General features: G+C 46.0%; 1 long non-coding RNA gene across 1 annotated transcript; it reads right to left on the reverse strand.

Moving 5' to 3' along the window:
- Positions 1-556: 556 nt before the first annotated feature.
- Positions 557-10,374, reverse strand: LOC115029996. Its single transcript, XR_003835590.1, has 3 exons — positions 10,327-10,374; positions 9,528-10,147; positions 557-792 (listed from the first exon to the last, which is right to left on the reverse strand). It is a non-coding gene; the product is annotated as an uncharacterized LOC115029996 (long non-coding RNA).
- Positions 10,375-18,991: the final 8,617 nt, after the last annotated feature.

The raw sequence follows: 18,991 nt of genomic DNA on the forward strand, positions 1-18,991 counted from the left end.
GTGTGGTCATATTGTATCCAGTGTGGTCATATTGTATCCACAGCCAGGGTAGGGTACTCTGAATGCTTGTGTTCAGCTGATTTTCTCCTTCTTATGTAATCCAGGGCCCAGTGCATAGACTGGCACCACCCACAGTTAGGGTAAGTATTCCCCCTTCAACCTAATCTAAACAAAATCTTTCCTCAATGTGCCCAGAAGCTTGGCCCTTCAGCAGTTCTAGATCCTCAAGTAGAGAATAGTAACTATCGCACATTGCCTGGTAGTTATAGTTACCAATCTGATGTGGACATAATGGCACATATCTGTAACCCCAGCACTTGAGAAGCAGAGGCAGGAAGATCAGGAGTTCAAGGGCAGATTGGAGACCTTGTCTCAAAAACAAGAAACTGACCCTCACATAATTACTAATACATTTAGTATAGCTGGATAAGCAAGGAGCAGGCATGGTGGACGCTGGTGTCTCTTTTCATTCTCAGTGTGTATATGAGAAACTGTACAACCTCACCAGCATCCATCCTCAGTAGCTACACAGCTTCCATTTCAGATGTTTGGCTCTGTTTCCAAAGGAGTTCGATACTGATGGTTCTGAAAGACGTTGTTCATTGGGCTGAAGAGATGACACAGTTGGTAATGTGCGCCGTGAAGTGTACCATGGCTTGAGTATGGATCCTCAGCATCCATATAAAGGCCAATCATAATGTCACATGTCTGCAATCCCAGCACTGGGGAAGTGGAGGCAGGAAGATCCCTGGGATATGGAAATCAGCGCCACAGTCAAGTCATAGACCCTGTCTGAAAAAATAAGCTGACAGCAATAGAGGAACATACCTCCACAGGCACCTGCACCCGGCCCACACATGAACACACACACATGCACACACACATACACCACACCATATCATACTACACAGGCACATACACACATATACACACACATACATACATACATACATACATACATATATACCACACACACACATGCCATACCCCAGACACAGACGTGTACATACATACAGATGGACATACACACCACACACACCATAGACACAGACACATACACACATCTACACACACATTCATATATACTACACACACATGCCATACCCAGACACAGTCATGTACATACACACACATGTACATACACAAAACACACATACACCACACACACATACACACAACACATACACAAATACATATACATGCCATAGTATACTACACAGACACATACACATACACACATGCACAAATCTATACATACACATGCATGCACACCACAAACACACACACACATATACACATGCACACATACATACACATACACCACACACACACATACACACCACACACGTATATTTACACACAAAAAGTTATTAAATGCAGCATTATTTCTGTATCAATACTGATGTTCATGATGAATGTTGACAGTTTAAAAATCCTGTAATGACCTTGAAGCCCAGGCACTGCTACTTCACTGTCTTTTATGTATTAAAATCTTAATTTGCTGATAGTAAACATTTGTGATGAACTGCACTTTTCTAACTTATGTTGGCAGCCCTTCATTTTAAAATCACCAAGAGACAAAAACAGTAGAGATGATTCAGGTCTTTCTAGGCCCGAGGCCCTGAATATAGATTTTTCTTGCCTTCTGACAGAAATGGTTTGCTTACATCTATATAGATGAGAACATAATTACTGTAAGGCCCACGTCTGCTCTGTACGCTCACATTTGCTCTGCAAAGGGCAGCATGTGTGTGTCCTCAGCTGCGTCCTGAAAGCTTTTGCTGCCTCAGAAGGCTCCCTTGCATTAAACATGAGAGCCAGATAAGTGGGGTTGCCACAGGGAACTGCAGGCAGCTCCACACAGCCCAGGACGATCTTTGTTCTGCATGTACAATGTACAATTTCAAGAATGCTTCCTGGGCCGAGGAGAACTGGAGACTTAGTATCTCCCAAGCTCTGGGGTTACAGGTCCTCACCACCACACTCACTCTATGCAGTGCTGGGGGATCGAACTCAGGGCTTCATGAATGCTAGGCAAGGACTTTACCGACTGAGCTATAGCCCACCCCTGATTTTGGCGTGAGTTTAAGGATAGCTTCTTAACACCCCCAAGAACAGGGGACAGGCTATGAGCATAAGCCTTAGCTGTGTGAAGGATGAGCAAGTCCCTCTAATGAAGAGTGACAGCAAGAAGCAAGAATCCAAGAGAAGCTTTCAAGGTAGAAAGGTCGAGAGAGAAGAAAGGCACTGAAGGAGGAAAGCTTGAAGTGGACCGGGGGACAGCCCTGGAACTCCCATTGTAAGCCATTCCCTGCGCTGCGTGCATGCGTGCGCGTGAGTGCGTGGATGCGTGCCTGTGCGTGTGTGTAGCACCCACAGCCTTGGCTGCTGCCTCTCTGTCTCTTTACCCTCTGTTTCCTCTCCATATCCAACCCTGCTCCCAGGGAGCAAAGCAGGCTCAGCACGGGGCTCCCTCCTATCTCAGGCCCTGCTTTGACATTTGGCACTCATCTTGAAAATGAAGGATTTGACTTGTTCCTTGGATTTGCTCCTACGACCAGTCTCCCACCCTAGCAAGTCAGCTCAGTTCCCACCGCTGGCCAGCTGTGAGGCGTCAGGCACCGACCTACAGCAGCCCGCTCTGAGCTGTAAACCGGAGATGGTGCCATCACCTCAGAGGGTTGTTGTACCGACTTAATGCCGCAGTGGTGGCTCTGGATTCTGCTTCTCCAAAAGTTCCTGGCTTCCCAGGACTCCTGAATCATAATGGCTAGAATGGGCTCTGCCAGCAGCTTGCTGGGCAAGCTTCCAGATGTTTATGACGGGTTCTTTACGGAGACCATCTCGCCCCACACACTAGATCCAGGAGGCCAGGTCTCAGCATAGCCTTCTGTCCCAGTCTACCCTGGTTACCCTCTCAGCTGTCCCTCCCCACATGATACCCCAATAGCCTTGAACTTCCACTCTCACAGAAGGGCAAGTCGATCAGCCTCACTGTACGCTTGCCTTCTTCCCACACCCTCAACCCCTGTCCTGCATCGTCTTTAAAGTTTCTGGAGTAGGTGTCTATCTTTGCTCAGCAGTCTCAGTCAGCGATAAGCGACCCTGTTTACTGCTGGCAAGAACGGGTCTGTAAACTTTGCCCCAAGTTTATGGTTCCAAGTCCGTTGCCAACATGGCAGGCAGGGGTAAACGGACACCTACATCAGGGAACCATGCTGACCCAGCAGCTTACAGAGGCTATTTCCTGGAGGCTCCGGACAGTCTTGATGCCTGAAAACAACCATGGACTCAGGTCAACCTCGGTTGCCAGACAGTTACCAAGTGCTGCCGCGAGGGGGCGATGGCGCCAAAGGGTCTCTCGCATCCCGGAAGGCCACTGCCAGGGGTCAGGCACTGGGTCATCTCCATTTTTTTTTTTTTTTTCAGTTCCTGGGCAGATGGCAGCTGTGAGTCCCCTTCCGACATTCCGCTGTGAATTTTTGCATCCAATCAGCTGTACTAGACCCTCGCTTCTCATCCCCGGTTCACCTCAAAAGCTCCAAACCCGCCGCAATGAGGCTTGCTGAAGCAATCTCTGGCTCAAGAGCAGTTGCGTTTTATACTAACTACTTAATGAGTGGGGTGCTCCCGTGCCACTGTGCAAGCCTGGCCATCAGAGGAGCACTTGCTGGGGTGGATCTCTCCATCCGTCACGTGAGGATTCATCATCAGATGCCTGGGAACTTGCAGGTAGTTTTGAGCCTGGGTGCTGGGAACTGAGAAGTGCTCTAACAAGCATGGTGAGGGTGCCGCCTCCTGCCTTTCCCGCCCTCCACTCGCATATTTTTAAAACTTCTTGGTCATTCTAACAGAGACCCTAAGGGTGGGGTGTCAGGTGCGGATGGGAATCATGGGAGCAAGTTTTGGATTGTTCTATCATGTTTCTCCCATGACTTGGTAAGTCACTGCTGATGTTTTGTTTTAGAATAAACTGTTTTGCCTAGTTCTGGAAGAGCCTGAGGTTGAAAACTGTCTCAAAGTCATTGCTCCCATGGAGATCCATTTAAGATAATAATACCGTATAAGGGCATCAACTAGCTGTCAGCTAAGCTAGAAACATGTGCGTATGAATTAATATATCATATCAAAATAGGATTTGGAGAAAACTGGGGCCAGTTTAAAAGGAAGGGGGAATTTGTGTATTGTGCCCTGATCCAAACTTTATCTGAATGATCACAAAATATTAAAAATCAAATAAACACAGCTACAATTCTTTTATTGCTACCGATACTTGTTTTTCTCCCGCATTTTATGAATTAAAGTAAATCCGTGAGTTCTATATCATTTTGTCCTATCCTTTTACAGCTTAATATAATGTGAGCTTTTTAAATTGGAAAACTCTACCGGAGTATTGTGGCCACACACCCACTGGTCTGTATCTGTGCCTTTTGTAGACCTTGAATTTATTTTCTATTTATTTTTTTATTTTTTTATTTTTTGTATTTTTTGTGACACAGGATCTCACCATGCAGCCCAGGGTGGTCTATAACTTGCCACCTTCCTGCCTCTCAAGTGTTGGAATACAAGTCCCATGCCTGCACTGTCTGCCTTAGATTTTATTTGCTGCTCCTAGTAAAGCAACTGTCTACTGTGGTTAGGGGGCACAGGTTTTTTTTTCCTAAGAGGTGTAGAATCTCATGGACAGGTAGAAGCACATGTACCCACCTTCAAATTCACAGGAAAGCAAACAGTGCACACAAACACACACATGAACACATGCATACACAAACACACGCAAACAGACACATGCACACACACATATATACACATACACACATGTACACAGGTATGAACACGCATACATATGCACATGTGCATATACACATACGCACACGCATGAACACATGCACACACAAACACACGCAAACAGACACATGCACACATACATATATACACATACACACGCACACACACACATGCACCTGCACACCTCATTGTCAAGGCTTTGGTTAACTGTCTTCTCTCTTCACCAAGTCCATACCTAAGTGCCTGGGGACAACAGATAACAGGAATGACAGCACTCACACCAGTTGCAGGAAACCTATTTCTAAAGTCCAGTAGGTGGATGTGGGTGTAAGGATGGCTGGATCTAGAAAAATGAACGGGGGGGGGGGGCAGGAAGATGGCTGAGGCAGTACAGGCATTTGCTGCATGATTAAGTCTGGCTGCTTGAGTTTGTTCCCCAGAATTCACATAAAGATGGAAGGAGAGAATCAACCCAAGTTGACCTCTGACCTCCACATGTGTGCTGTGGCATGTGTCCCCACCTCTCTCAGCAGCCTGTCCCACAATAATAATTTTGTTAAAGGAAAGGAGTCTGTGTGTGGCTTCCTGGCATCCTCTCTAGCCTGCCTCTCCCTTTTTCAGTCTCTCTTGTGTTTGCATCTAAGAATTGCCTTGTGAGCTGTGAGGGTGCCACTCTATACTGAAAAGACCCTAACCCTAGCCCTGATGCCCGTGAAGACAAATAGAATGTGGGATATAAGAAATCAAACCACAGTAACATTTGCTGCCTTTTTACTGAGCAGCTATTATGGGCCAGACTCTACACACTGATTTTTCTTAGCCCCCCCAGGAGCATTCCATGAACAAGGCACCCACATTCCAAGTTTACAGACAACAAACCCAAGGCAGAAGGAGACAAAGAAACAGCTGTTAATCAGGTGAGTCAGAATTTAAACTCAGCCCAGGCTCAATTACACAGTGCTGGGCACCTGCCACGGCTGGCTAGTGAGTTACTCGATTAGATGACTAAAATGCTTCAGAAGTCAGAATTCTTAAAAAACAACAACAATCTTCTTTGCTTTCTTTACTTTCCACCCCTGGGGACTTATATAAAAACCCAAAGACACATTAGAGATGGGACTGCATTCCCACAAATGCAGCTGTGCTGCAGCCTGACTGAACCACAAGTGAGAAGATCTGTATGAATTCCGAGTCAAATGCGCAACACACATACATGAACACGCACACATACATGAACACACAGACATACACATGTACACACAGACACACATGCAAATACATGCTCTTTGACACAATCACATACACAGTTGCACACACATGCACACACAGACACACACCACATACATGTACACACACACACACACTTGTGGGGAATTGGGCTATGCACAGACAGGCTGGTCTCCAGTCAAGATGAGGTCTGAACCCCGAAGGGTGATAATTCACCTTCATGACACAGTAGGCATTCCCTCATGCTCCTGGAACTCTGGGTCCTGCCTAAGTTACCACCTCCCACAGCCCCCACAAGAGAAGCATAACTAAAAGTCATGTAGGCCATGGCCCAAGCTTCTGACCTTCCGGCTAAACTCCTCCCCAGTTACCTAGCAACAGTAAAGACCATAAAAAGGGGCTGTTAGGCCCCACCTCGATCTCCTACCTCTTACTTCTCACTCTCTTACCTCTTACCCTTCACTCTCACCCCCTTTCTCCTCTTTGTCCTCTCCTCTCCTCTCCTCTCCTCCCTCCTCTCTTTTCTCTCCCTCTTACTCTCTTTCTCTCTAGCCTTCTCTCTCTCTCTCTCTCTTCTACCTTCTCTCTTTCTCCCTGCCTCTCTACAATAAAGCTCTAAAAACATAGAGAGTCTCTGCTCATCAAGATCCGCTGCACTCACTCTCACCAGTGTTGGGAACCTCTCTTCCCTCATCCCTCTCTCCCATAACCCCGGTGGCTTTAGCAAAGTAGCTCTGGTGCTCCCTGGTAGGGCTGCCCCTTTGCCACTCCCCAAAGAGTGGGTCAGAGGCTTAGATGCCCACCTCGGGATGCGTGGAAGATAGATAGCAGCCCTCCCACACCCGACTGACCAGAGAATAGGTGAAACTGTGGCGGGGTGTGGGTCTTCCCCTTCCCCCTCCTCCCCAGGGCCCCCCTTTTTAGTTCCCAACACACACTCATGTGTTTCAAGGCAGGCAGGCATGGTTCCTATTGTATGTACTGGGCTATCCTCCAAGCCAAAGCTGCTGCCATCTACAGGAGTCCAGCTGCTTGACAAAGATGATCACATCTGGGTTTGTTGACTTTATGACACTCCTTGAATGGAGGAGGGGGAGGAATTACAAAACCCTCACTTGAGTATCCAGCCCCTCTGTCAACCAGGTGTATAGAATTTTGTTCTAATTACACATGGCCTGCGGGGAGGGGTCTGGGAGCAGCTAGCATATATAGATGGAGAATGATGGGGGATGGGGAGGGGCTCCATCTACAGAACGGCCCTTATCCTTGATAGGTAAAGACTTCAGTTTCAGCCTGGTCAGAAGGAGTACCCACACCTCTGTAAGGAACGCCTCACCTACGAGAACATGCAGAAATAAGGACTCCCCAGTAAACTCATTGGTCCTCAGAGTGAACTGGTGGAACCGCCCCTCAGTTCATCAAAGGGACCTTAGAAGGAGGGAAAGTTGTTATGTCTCCCCTTGGGAAGGAATTTTAGCAGCTGTGGCACATGCCTGTGTCCCCAGCATTGGGAGGTAGAGACCAGAGGGCAAGGAGTTCACGGTCATCTCTGAGTACATAGCAAGTTTGGGGCAATATGAGTTCCTATTTCAAAAACAAAACAAAGCATGAAACCCCCGAAAAAGTGATAGAAATATTGTGTCTGAAACAAGCATTTAAAAGCCTGGTTACTTAGGTTTTGTTTTTGAGACAGGGTCTTCCTGTGTAACCCAGCCTGGATTTTAATTATCCATCTTTGTTGGGATCACATGCATACACTAAGACAGTGAAATAGAATATTTTACAGTTGTTTCAAAATGCCTGCCTGGGTGCTCCCCACATTAAGTGTAGGTTTCTGCCTGATGTGGTGGCTCAAGCCTGTTCAAAGTCCTTTTCAACTGCATGATGAATTGGAGGTCAGCCTGAGCTAGAAGAGACTCTGTCTTTAACCAAACAAAAACAAATGATGATAAAACCATGTTTTGGGGTATTAGATCTGATGCAAGGGGCCAGTGTCCCCCAATGACAATGGGTAGCCAGCCATCACCTGCCTCCCGAGGAGCAGCGGGCATGTTTATCTGTTCAGGTTAAGCAGTTTAGGATCTGCAGGGCTGAGAAGTTAACAGTTTTGAGATGTAGCTCACATGCCCTAAACTTGCCCATATAAATGGTTTTCAGTTTTCACAGAGCTGAGCTTCCATCTACATAGTTTAGAACATTTTCATAAAACCCAAAAGAACCCAGCACCCCTTAGCTATAACCAACCCACTCCCCCTGGCCTTTTGCAACTATAAAACTACTTCCTGTCTCTTCAGGTTTATCTATCTCAAGCATTTCCTATACATGGGACCATATGTTATGTCACAGCAGAGTGAGAGTTTGCAAACTTGGAGAAGACCTGCTAGGCAGCAGGCAAGCCCAAAAAGGTCTAGGGCTCCATGATTTTTTTTCCATATGTTGTATAATGGTTTCTTCCTAGAGAGATATCACACACACACACACACACACACACACACACACACACACACACTACTCACCATGGATATAGAGCCCACAGATATTACCAAAATATCGCTTGGTGAGCCAATGCATTGTATTGAGGTTACCTACAAGAATATAGGAGAGGGTTTCTTTTGTTGTTGTTTGTTTGTTTGTTTGTTTTTTCCAGACAGAGTTTCTCTGTATAGCCCTGGCTGTCCTGGAACTCACTTTGTAGACCAGGCTGGCCTCGAACTCAGAAATCCGCCTGCCTCTGCCTCCCGAGTGCTGGGATTAAAGGCGTGCGCCACCACACCTGGCAGGAGAGGGTTTCTTACCAGAGCAGAAATAACTCAGTAACAAAGCCCACCCCAGCATGGGTGACAGTTCAGGAAAGCTGGGAACCTGGAGCACACTGAACAGCCTGTAGGCAGATCAGCAGGTTGGAGAGTCCTTTCCTGGTGGCTTACACCTGTACCGGGCTGCTTGGCTTGTCTGAGAATGTTTCTTAGCTGTCTTGACTGTTTACTCTTGGGGGAGGGGGGGGGGCTGGTGAATCGTGTCAGTTTCAGGGACTTCCTGAGGCTATGTTGAATTATTTAACTTGATATGTTAGGGAGCTTCCCTGAAGGATAAAATGTTTCAATATGGGGGGGGGGGAACCCTGCTACACAACACCAGAAAACATGAGGCTTCTCTTATCTAGTTGCATGGAACTTGGAAAACCCTGTCTAGTAAGAAGCCAAAGGGTTGGCCTTTTCTAGGCCTTCATTGGTCCAGGTCTGTATTACCCCAAACTCTGACGCTTCTTCAAACATCGAACATCCCACAGTAGACTCACATCAGACTCCCAGGCACAACGAGGATCTGTATGTTTTGCACACCAGCGACTGTATTTCAGTTGATTGCTGTGAGTATTCCCAATGTGTGAAGAGCACAAGAACGTTTAGGGGCTTCCATGAAAGGCTCTGAGACCCACATCTCATCCAAGACCCAGTCACTCCATCTGCGAAACATTTCAATACAAACAACCCATACCTCAGAACCTCACTTACCTGTGAAAGGGCAGCTGGGGAACTTCAAACCATCACTATGCCATTGATGTCCGGAGGAGGGCGCAAACAGCCCCAAAGCTCCTCTCAGCTCCCCTGCTTCCCTCTGCGGGCCTGAAAGTGGTCTCTCCCCAGGGATCAGCATCAGTTCCTTCAGCCGAGAGTCTCATTGTATGCCTTTGATTTAGAGACACTTCTAGACACGTGAGATGCTAGGGCAAGTTTTCCTGGAGAGCTTTCTGAAAGCCAGCTTCTGCCCCAGGGAAGGGCTGTAGGCTGGAGCAGCATTTGGAACACAATCCCAGCTGTTTTCCACTCTGCCAGTGGCCAGGTGTCTCACATCCTCACTGTCTACCCCTTGTTGCTCGTTGCAGATAAAGAAAGGAAATTCTGGGAGATTTACTAGACGTGATCCAGCTGGCCCCTTTGTAGCTTCTTTCTTAGCCTTCATCCAAAATTTCCAAGCCTGGGCTTGCCACGTTGCTGCTTCCCGTAAATATTTTAGGGGAAGCCTGCGGGGCTCTGAGGAGTTTCAGAATGCTTTGCCCCAGCTGTTTAGCCACAGAGGCCGGGTTTATGGAGTCACTCATTCACTCTGACGGGTGTCTTGCAGCCTGCAGAGCCTGGCGGGAAGAAGGGAAATCTCCACATTTCAAGGTTGTTTACCCAGCCCTCCTCCCCAAATACCCATTCTAGGACATCGTAAAGCTCAGTGCCCCCCACCCCCGCCCCCGCTCCCATCTCCTTTATCTCTCCTTAGAAAAACCCAAACATGACCTGCTCTATTTGTTTATTTACAAACCGAAGTGGCCAATCCATTTCCAAGCCGATCAAGCCCCGCTCATTAAACTGCTCTTGTTGACACTGTGTGTTTTGATCATCTGAGACCTTCGGTTTCCTGAGAGGCGGATGCTGTGTCTTCCTGTTTAAAGGGCCTGTGCGTATGGAGTCAAAAGCTAGGACTCACTGACCCAGATCAGCCCTGCCTGCGGTGCTCTGTGGTTGGCAGCTTGCCTGAAGACCACAGCGAGGCTCCTGGGCTTTTTCAGAGCAGTGGCAGGCAAGCTCATCCGGAGCTGGGGAAGCAGCGGCCTCAAGCCGATGCTGCCAATCGAAGCATGGGCAGAATCCATGCCCAGCATTTCTCGTGCTCACAGCGCAGGGACGGGGGCGCCTGGCGGGCACAGGGTGCTTTCCTGTGTGACAAAACAACTCCCCTGTTCCCTGAGGACGAGCAAACAGCTGAGAGGTAGAAGACAGACACTGTAGGTGTTGCTGTATATACCACGGACGATACTGACAGACTAGAGGTACGGGAGAGCTCAAAAGGAAGACCATACAAGGACCACTAAGTTACTGGAGGACTGAGGTAGGCATGTTGTTGCTGGAGGACAGAGCCCCCTTTGTCAGTTCCTGGTCTTATAAAGAACTTTGGAAATGCACATGGGGTGGGGTATGGACTTAGTGGGTGTACTGGCTGGTTTTGTGTGTCAACTTGACACAGGCTGGAGTTGCCACAGAGAAAGGAGCTTCAGTTGAGGAAATGCCTCCATGAGATCCAACTGTAAGGCATTTCCTCAATTAGTGATCAAGGGGGAAAGGCCCCTTGTGGGTGGGACCATCCCTGGGCTGGTAGTCTTGGTTCTATAAGAGAGTAGGCAGAGCAAGCCAGGGGAGGCAAGCCAGTAAAGAACATCCCTCCATGGCCTCTGCATCAGCTCCTGCTTCCTGACCTGCTTGAGTTCCAGTCCTGACTTCCTTGGTGATGAACAGCAGTATGGAATTGTAAGCTGAATAAACCCTTTCCTCCCCAACTTGCGTCATGGTCCTGATGTTTGTGCAGGAATAGAAACCCTGCCTAAGGCAGTGGGGAAGTAGAGAGGCGCCTCAGAGGTGAAGGAAGAGTACTTACTGCTTTTCCAGAGGACCTGAGCTTGGTTCTTAGCAGCCATGTGAGGTGTAAGGCTTGCAAGTGCCTGTATTTCCGGCTCCAGGGAATCTGGCACCCTTTTGTGGTCTCCTAGGGCATGTTCACTTTCACTCATGTCACACATACACACACACACATACAGAGAGACAGAGTATTTTAAACAGATCCAGGAGGGAACCTGGAGCAGCTTCCTGGGGTGTCCTGGGTGACAGGAGACGCAAGTTGGCAGTCTTCACCACACTCTAGAGGGTGACACCAAGATGAGGAAACAGAAGCATTAGGCTTCCTGAGAAGAAAACCTAGCAGACAGGCCCTGCAGTGAAAGCCTTAGAACTTCTGTTCAAGGGCTGCACTTTGTGGGGACAGAAATATATGTATCATTGTTAACGGGACAGTTGTTCCTTTCCTTTCTTATCTTGTCCTCCTGTAAGCTGAGTTTTCATCTCTGGCTTAGCCAGTCTTCCTTGGGTTGTAAGGAGGACTTCCTCTTTGATGCTGCTATCTACATTACAAGAGGTTTGTTAACCCCCGGCTGTGGAATTTGTGCTGGAGGATGCTGACCAGATAGACACATGTCCCAAATGGAGTCTGGGAGGCAGAAGTCTGCAGAGGGCTTCTCATGCATGCCTTTCTTCCTGCCTGGTGTCTGCTGTTCTAGGAGTGAGCAGAGGACATTACAATTGACATGAACAACAGAAGACCTCATCTATACTTCGTGGTTGGCTCCCCAGAAGATAGAAAATCTACAGTGATGCCCAAGGGAGATCAGGGATATCATTGTTACTTTCTATTGCTGTGATAAGACATTGTGTCTAAGACAACTTACATAGAGGACAAGTGGATTTGGGCCTGTGGTTCCAAAGGGTTAAGGGTCTTTCCATGACAGGGAAGATGGCTGCAAGCTGCAGGCAGAGAAGGTGAAGTAGAAGCTGAGTGCCTGCATCCTAAACTGCAAAGACAAAGAGGAGAGAACAAACGCGAAATGGCACAAGTCTGTAAGCTCTAGCTGGCTTCCAGTGACAAACCTCTCCAACACGGCTTTCTAAGCCTCCCTAAACAGCACTACCAATGAGGGGTGCAAGTATTCAAATGTCTAAGACTACAGGGAACATGTCATTTAAAACACCACAAGAACTGTCCAATTTGGGGATGTGGAGACAGCAAAAATGTTCTGGTAAGAGTAAATGGCAATAGAAAAGAACCCCGATCCTCCACCATGCCCTCTACTGGTGAGATTGTGTGGAGGTTGGCATTTTCTTTAGAATAAACTGCACTGCAAGAGGAGAGTGGAGGTATAGAAGATGCTAAGTAGACCACGGTAACCATGGAAATTGAGCTGCATACTCAGGGACAGCCGTTATACTGTTCCATCTGGAGCTGTGCATAGAATGTAATAGCTTAGAAAGTTTGAAGGTTTTCATGATAGATTGTAAGGCACTAAAAAAATCATAATTTAATCAAATAATAAAAACCTGAGCTATCACAACGTAAAGCTGATCTATATAAAGTACTTCAACAAGCACGTGACAGTGTAAGCCGATCTATAGAGAAAGAGCATGGTTCGTGACCACAAAGTTGATAGAGGAAGAATATTAATAAAATTGGGAAATAGTTTTCATCTCTCTACTCAGTAAAATACAAGTTGAGACAATTCTACATTAGTTCTTTCAATAAATGTGGCAGTAAGTAAAATAAGAAACAAGGTCTATGTGAGGATTCAGAAGATGGGTAGCATAAATAGTATAATTTTTTTAAAAAAGTCTTTCTGGAGACTGGTTTGCAAAATTGTCAAAATTCCTCAAAACTTTGACCTGTGGCTTGATGAGCAATCCAGTGTCTATGAATTTATCCTAAGATAGAACATCTATTTAGGGGCAGATATATGCATTATTTATGTAATTATTTATAAAAAACAAAGATGTTAAAGATAACAGTAATGATAATAGTAGGGTAAGGTAAGAAGGAAGGCACACACATAGACAGGTTGAACAGAAGAATGGGAGACCTAAGTAGAAAGTACAGTAGAAAATCAGATAAACACGAACGTTCTGTACACACAGAGCACACAGGCTCTCCAGCCATTCCACCATACTGTGTGACATCAGGGAAAGAGGCATGGCAGTTAGTGAAGAAATGGCTATGTAGGGAGTCTTCTTGTGTGCTTCTTGTGTGGCTCACAGAAGCACAAACATTGAACAGAGACTGTGAGCTATGGAGGGAGAGTGGATTATAAATGGTTTTCATTTTCTCCATTTTATTTATATATATTTCCCAAATGTTCTATAACAAACCTGCATTGCGTTTTTTGATTCTTTTAAACCATCTGTTGAATCGCCCCCGCACGTCTCAACTCTTCCCTTAGAGGAATAAAGACATACGTGAAGTTTTGTTGGAGTGCTCATTAGAGCTGCGCAAGTAACACTGGAAGATTTTGTAAATAATCCGACTTTCTGAAAAGGAGAGAATAGTTAAGTAAATTGTTACATTGAAAGTAAAGATTTCGTATTTCTAGGAAAAGGTTGGTGGTTCTGTAACCACGGGAACAAGTACTGCTCTAGATGGGCTTTTAACTCTCCCTATCAGTTATTGCAAGCTGTCTGAATGAACATAGTCTGGCAAATCAACCAAGCAGCAACATGATAGTCAACCAACCAATCATCAACAGTCTGCATGAAAACCAACCAATCATCAACAGCCTGCATGAAAACCAACCAGTCATCAACAGTCTGCATGAAAACCAACCAATCATCAACAGTCTGCATGAAAACCAACCAATCATCAACAGTCTGCGTGAAAACCAACCAGTCATCAACAGTTTGTGTGAAAACCAACCAATCATCAACAGTCTGTGTGAAAACCAACCAATCATCAACAGTCTGCGTGAAAACCAACCAATCATCAACAGTCTACATGAAAACCAACCAATCATCAACAGTCTGCATGAAAACCAACCAATCAGAAATGAAGTCAGTCTGAAAGCTATGTGTCTAAATACCAATTAATAACAGTTCCTCTGAAGTAATAGAAGTCTAGAGTTGGCATCAATCTATATATGCCCCTGAAATTCTGCCAATCCTGGACTCCATGCATGCCTGGCACGTATTTAACACCCTCACTGTCCTGATGAGTGTTACTACATCACTCTCCTTACTGTAGTAAGCAAAATGGTGTATGTATCCTTTTCTATCAAGGATAGATTTAGGCACATGAATGTCTACTTGTCTATGTACACTGAAGGGTCAACACATACACGCACATAAACATTCTACTAGGTGACCTACGTTCATTAAAAATTCTATTTTGGGATTGTCAGGATGTCTCAGTCTAAACCTGACAACCTGACCCACATGGTGGAAGGAGAGAAATGACTCCTGCAATTGTTCTCTGAGCTGTACATGCATGCTGTCATACATTTGTGCACATGCACACACATGTGCACACACATACTTGCATGCAAACATAAGTAAATGTACTAATATTTAATAAAGATTAAAATATATTTTCTGAGCCGGGGAAGATAATTCAGTTAGTAAAATATTTATAGCCCAGTCCGTAAAGTGCTTGCCTCATATGCACAAAGACCTGAGCTTGACCCCCAGAATCCATGTTTTAAAAAAAGTATGTGTGTGTGTGTTGCACATTTGTCATCCCAGAGCTAAGAAAATGGAGATAGGTCCAACCCTGGGACTTGCTGGTCAGTCAGCCAAGTTTGATTCTGACGAGTGTGCTCCAAGTCCAGGAGAGTCCCTATCTCAGAAAATGAGGACTGCCATCTGAGGCTGACACACTTTCACACTCACACATACATGCATGTAAACACAATTCTGTTTTCAAGGATTGTACAATGAGGAAGAAAGGTTTCCAAAATACATTGTATGGGAAAGCTGAATATAAAGCTGCACTGTACAGTTGTGGGTCCATGGATTCTTGTTCTCTTCTCTACCATGCACACCTAAAATGACCATTTCTCATTTTTAAAATATTTTTTACACTTTTATTTGTATGTATGTATGGTGTATATGTGTGTGCATGCATGTGCATGTATGTGCATGTGTGAGTGTGTGTATACGTGAATGTGTGTATGCATGTGCATGTGTGTATATGTGAGTGTGTGGATGTGTGAGTGTGTGCATGTGTGTGCATGCATGTGTGTGTGTGTGTGCAGGTGTAGGTGTTGGTATCTGTGCCATGCATGTGCATGTGTGCATGTGTGTGTGCATGTGTGTGTGTGTGTGTGTGTGTGTGTGTGTGTGTGCAGGTGTAGGTGTTGGTATCTGTGCCATGCATGTGCATGTGTGCATGTGTGTGTGCATGTGTGTGTGTGTGTGTGTGTGTGTGTGTGTGTGTGCAGGTGTAGGTGTTGGTATCTGTGCCATGCATGTGCATGTGTGCATGTGTGTGTGCATGTGTGAGTGTGTGTGCATGTGTGTGTGCATGCATGTGGATGTGTGTGCATGTATGAGTGTGCATGTGTGTGTGTGTGTGCTTGTATGTGTAGGTGTTGGTACCCGTGCCATGCATGTGCCTGTGAAGGCATCTTTCTCTATTGCTCTCCAGCTTGGTGTTTTGAGACATTCTCTCATGGAGCCGCAGCCTCACCAGATGTTCAGACTGGCTGGCCAGCAATCTTCCTGTGTGCCCCAATGCTGGGACCACAGGCATGCACTGCCATATGTGGCTCTTGACATGGGTGTTGGGATTTGAACTCTGATCCTACACAGCAAACCCTTTACTTACTGCGTTATCTCCCAGCCCTCAGGTTTTATGAAGGAGGAACTCATTCTTCAAAACAAAACAAAAAGTTGGTTTAGCACTGTTGCACTACATCAGTTAACTGTACTCTCTGGAAAGTTGAGGTCGCCTTGTGGGCCCTTCTTGGACAAGTCTTTCAATGATAATAGAGAACCCAACCAAGGTCTCCATTCAACAAATGCTGAGTGTTTCTGTGTGCCAGACACCATATTGACACTCAGGCAGGTACAAAAAGAATAGTTCCATTTTAATGATGTAGGAATTTATTGAAAACTGTGGTAAAGGTTATTTTCATTGTTGTGTTTTATAAAAAAAGAAAAAGAGTCAAGAATGTGTTTGGTAGAGCCAGGTATCCTGCGTTAGGTGTGGTGCCTCAGTGGGTCCGTGCTGAGGCATCCCTTCCCCCTGAGGTATCAGCCATACGATATAGTATGGAATAGAGTTTATTTAGGGCATGGGAAGGGGAGTTGGGAAGGGAGTATATTCTCTCTCTCTCTCTCTTTCTCTCGCTCGCTCGCTCTCTCTTTTTCTCTCTCTCTCTCCCATGCGCGCGCGCAGACACACACACACACACACACACACACACACGAGAGGAGCAGCCAGGAACACATGAAGAGAGAGGGGGAAGTGGGAGGAGGAGGGGAGGGAGAAAGTAATAAGAGAGGGAGGAGGGGGCACACAGCCCCTTTTATAGCTAGCCAGGCATACCTGGCTGTTGCCAGGTAACTGTTGGGCAGAGCCTAGAAGGAATGCTAACATCCATAAACTGTGCTGCTGACCATATAAAATTGTGCTATTTCCGTCTATCATGCTCATGGCTAGTTTTTAGAGGAGACTATCAATGTGACAGGTAAAGAAAGGCAAGGTAGTTTTTGTGAGAGAGGACTAAGGATAATGAATCGCGGCTCCCTGTCCTCTTCTCCGGCTCAGGGTAGCCGGCCAGGGCCGGCCAGAGCAGGTGGGTGAAGTTCAGGGTCTTGGTTGGACGTGTCCATGGGTAAAGATCCCAGGAACAGCTTCTGAGAATGAGTTCCGTTTATTGGCAGGTAGGGTATTTAGGCTCCTGGGAATGGGCAGGGTCTCTGAAGCAAGGTTTTTGTGGTTATGTACCATTGGCCAGGGCAGGGGTGTTGGGAGACACTTCATCTGCATATTCAGGGGGTGGGGTCTACCTTATAAGGTCAAACAAGGAGAGAAGCTGAATAACTCTCAGGGTAATAAATTCCTGCTAGGGTTGATAGTGGGGCAGCCGACTTCAAGGCGCCAGGTTGAGAGACAGGGAGATGACCAACTCCTGATGTCCTGTCTTTGAGATTTCTAGGATTGACGATGTCTCTACCCTTCCTCCGTGTCCCTGAGCCATTATGGTCACACAATGAATGACCTGTGACGTGTGCAAAACCAGAGAGCATCCTGGACTGGGTACTGGGAGCGGAAAGGACCCGTGAACGTGTCCCGCTGTAGATCTCTTTAATCTGGAGCGGGAAGAGCCTTGTTCCTTTGTTAATTAAAAAAAAAAAAAAAAAAAAAAAAAAAAAAGCGTCAGTATCTTAATTGCGTTGATTTTAGCTGACTAGAACTGCCAACATGACCAGTGTCCTGGAGCCTGCTGTTCTCCGCTTCCTGATTCAAGCAAACAGCTGATTGACTATTGTGAACAGTCACAATGGTTAATCTCGAGCGTGTGGGGGGTGGGAGGTGTCTGTTTTTGTCTTAGTATTGTTTTCATGATCAAACACTGAGGCTGCCCTCAGCTCCCCCATGCTGACCATGTACTGTTGATGGTTTGTCTTCATGATGTTTTTTTTGTTTTGTTTTGTTTTGTTTTTGATTTAATAAAGTAGAAGAAAGCACACAGCCGTCTCCCAAAATGACTTGAAAGAATGACTTGGTAAAATAATAATCATTGAGGTTTGGGGGTTTCTGCTTCAAGGACTTCTCCTGGTTGCCCACACATCCTGCTGGATCCAGAATTCACGCTGGTGGTGGTCACTATGAAAAGAGGGTCCTTTTCATACACTAAGATGTGCAAGGGATTAATCAGACTTTTGGAAGGGTTGTCAGTAGACGGAGCTTGTAACATTAACAGTCACCCCCTCAGCCTGGAATAATCCACAGGAGTTTATTGTATTCTTTCAACCTTTGACCTATTGTGTTCTCATTTTAATCCTGTCAGCTGTGGACAAATGTGCAATTTCTACAGCTGGGGAAACTGAGGCCCCAAATCCTCGTTCTTACCTAAGGACTCACAACGGACCAAGTGCACTCGTTTGTTTGTTTTTCATTAAAGCAGAAGCCACTCATTTTAGGTATGCGTCGGGTCTACAATCCCAGCACCAGGGGAGACTGAGGCAGGAGGATCACCTGGAATTTGAGGCCAGCCTCAATGACATAATGCCTAGGAAATAAGCAGCCCCGTCTCAATAACCAAAGACACGCAAATCCATATTGTCCTTAAGATGTCGCAATAGCAATGTAGAAAAAAAAAACAGTCATTCCTTTAAAGGAAACAGCGTGTTTCCTAATAAAAGTGCTCTGACTCAAGTACATTGTACTCTGTTTCGTTCTGGGCGAGGAAAAGCCAAACCCTCAAGTGGGTTTTGCAGAGTGGATTCCTTTTCTGATTTTTTAAATGATATATTCATTAAATTTATACTTGTGAGAAACATGAAATGCAGACAAGGGCGTGTGTCTTAGTCAGGGTTTCTATTCCTGCACAAACATGATGACCAAGAAGCAAGTTGGGGAGGAAAGGGTTTATTCAGCTTACTCTTCCACATTGCTG

This window comes from Mus caroli, chromosome 19 (assembly GCF_900094665.2).
Source record: "Mus caroli chromosome 19, CAROLI_EIJ_v1.1, whole genome shotgun sequence".
NCBI lineage: Eukaryota > Metazoa > Chordata > Mammalia > Rodentia > Muridae > Mus > Mus caroli.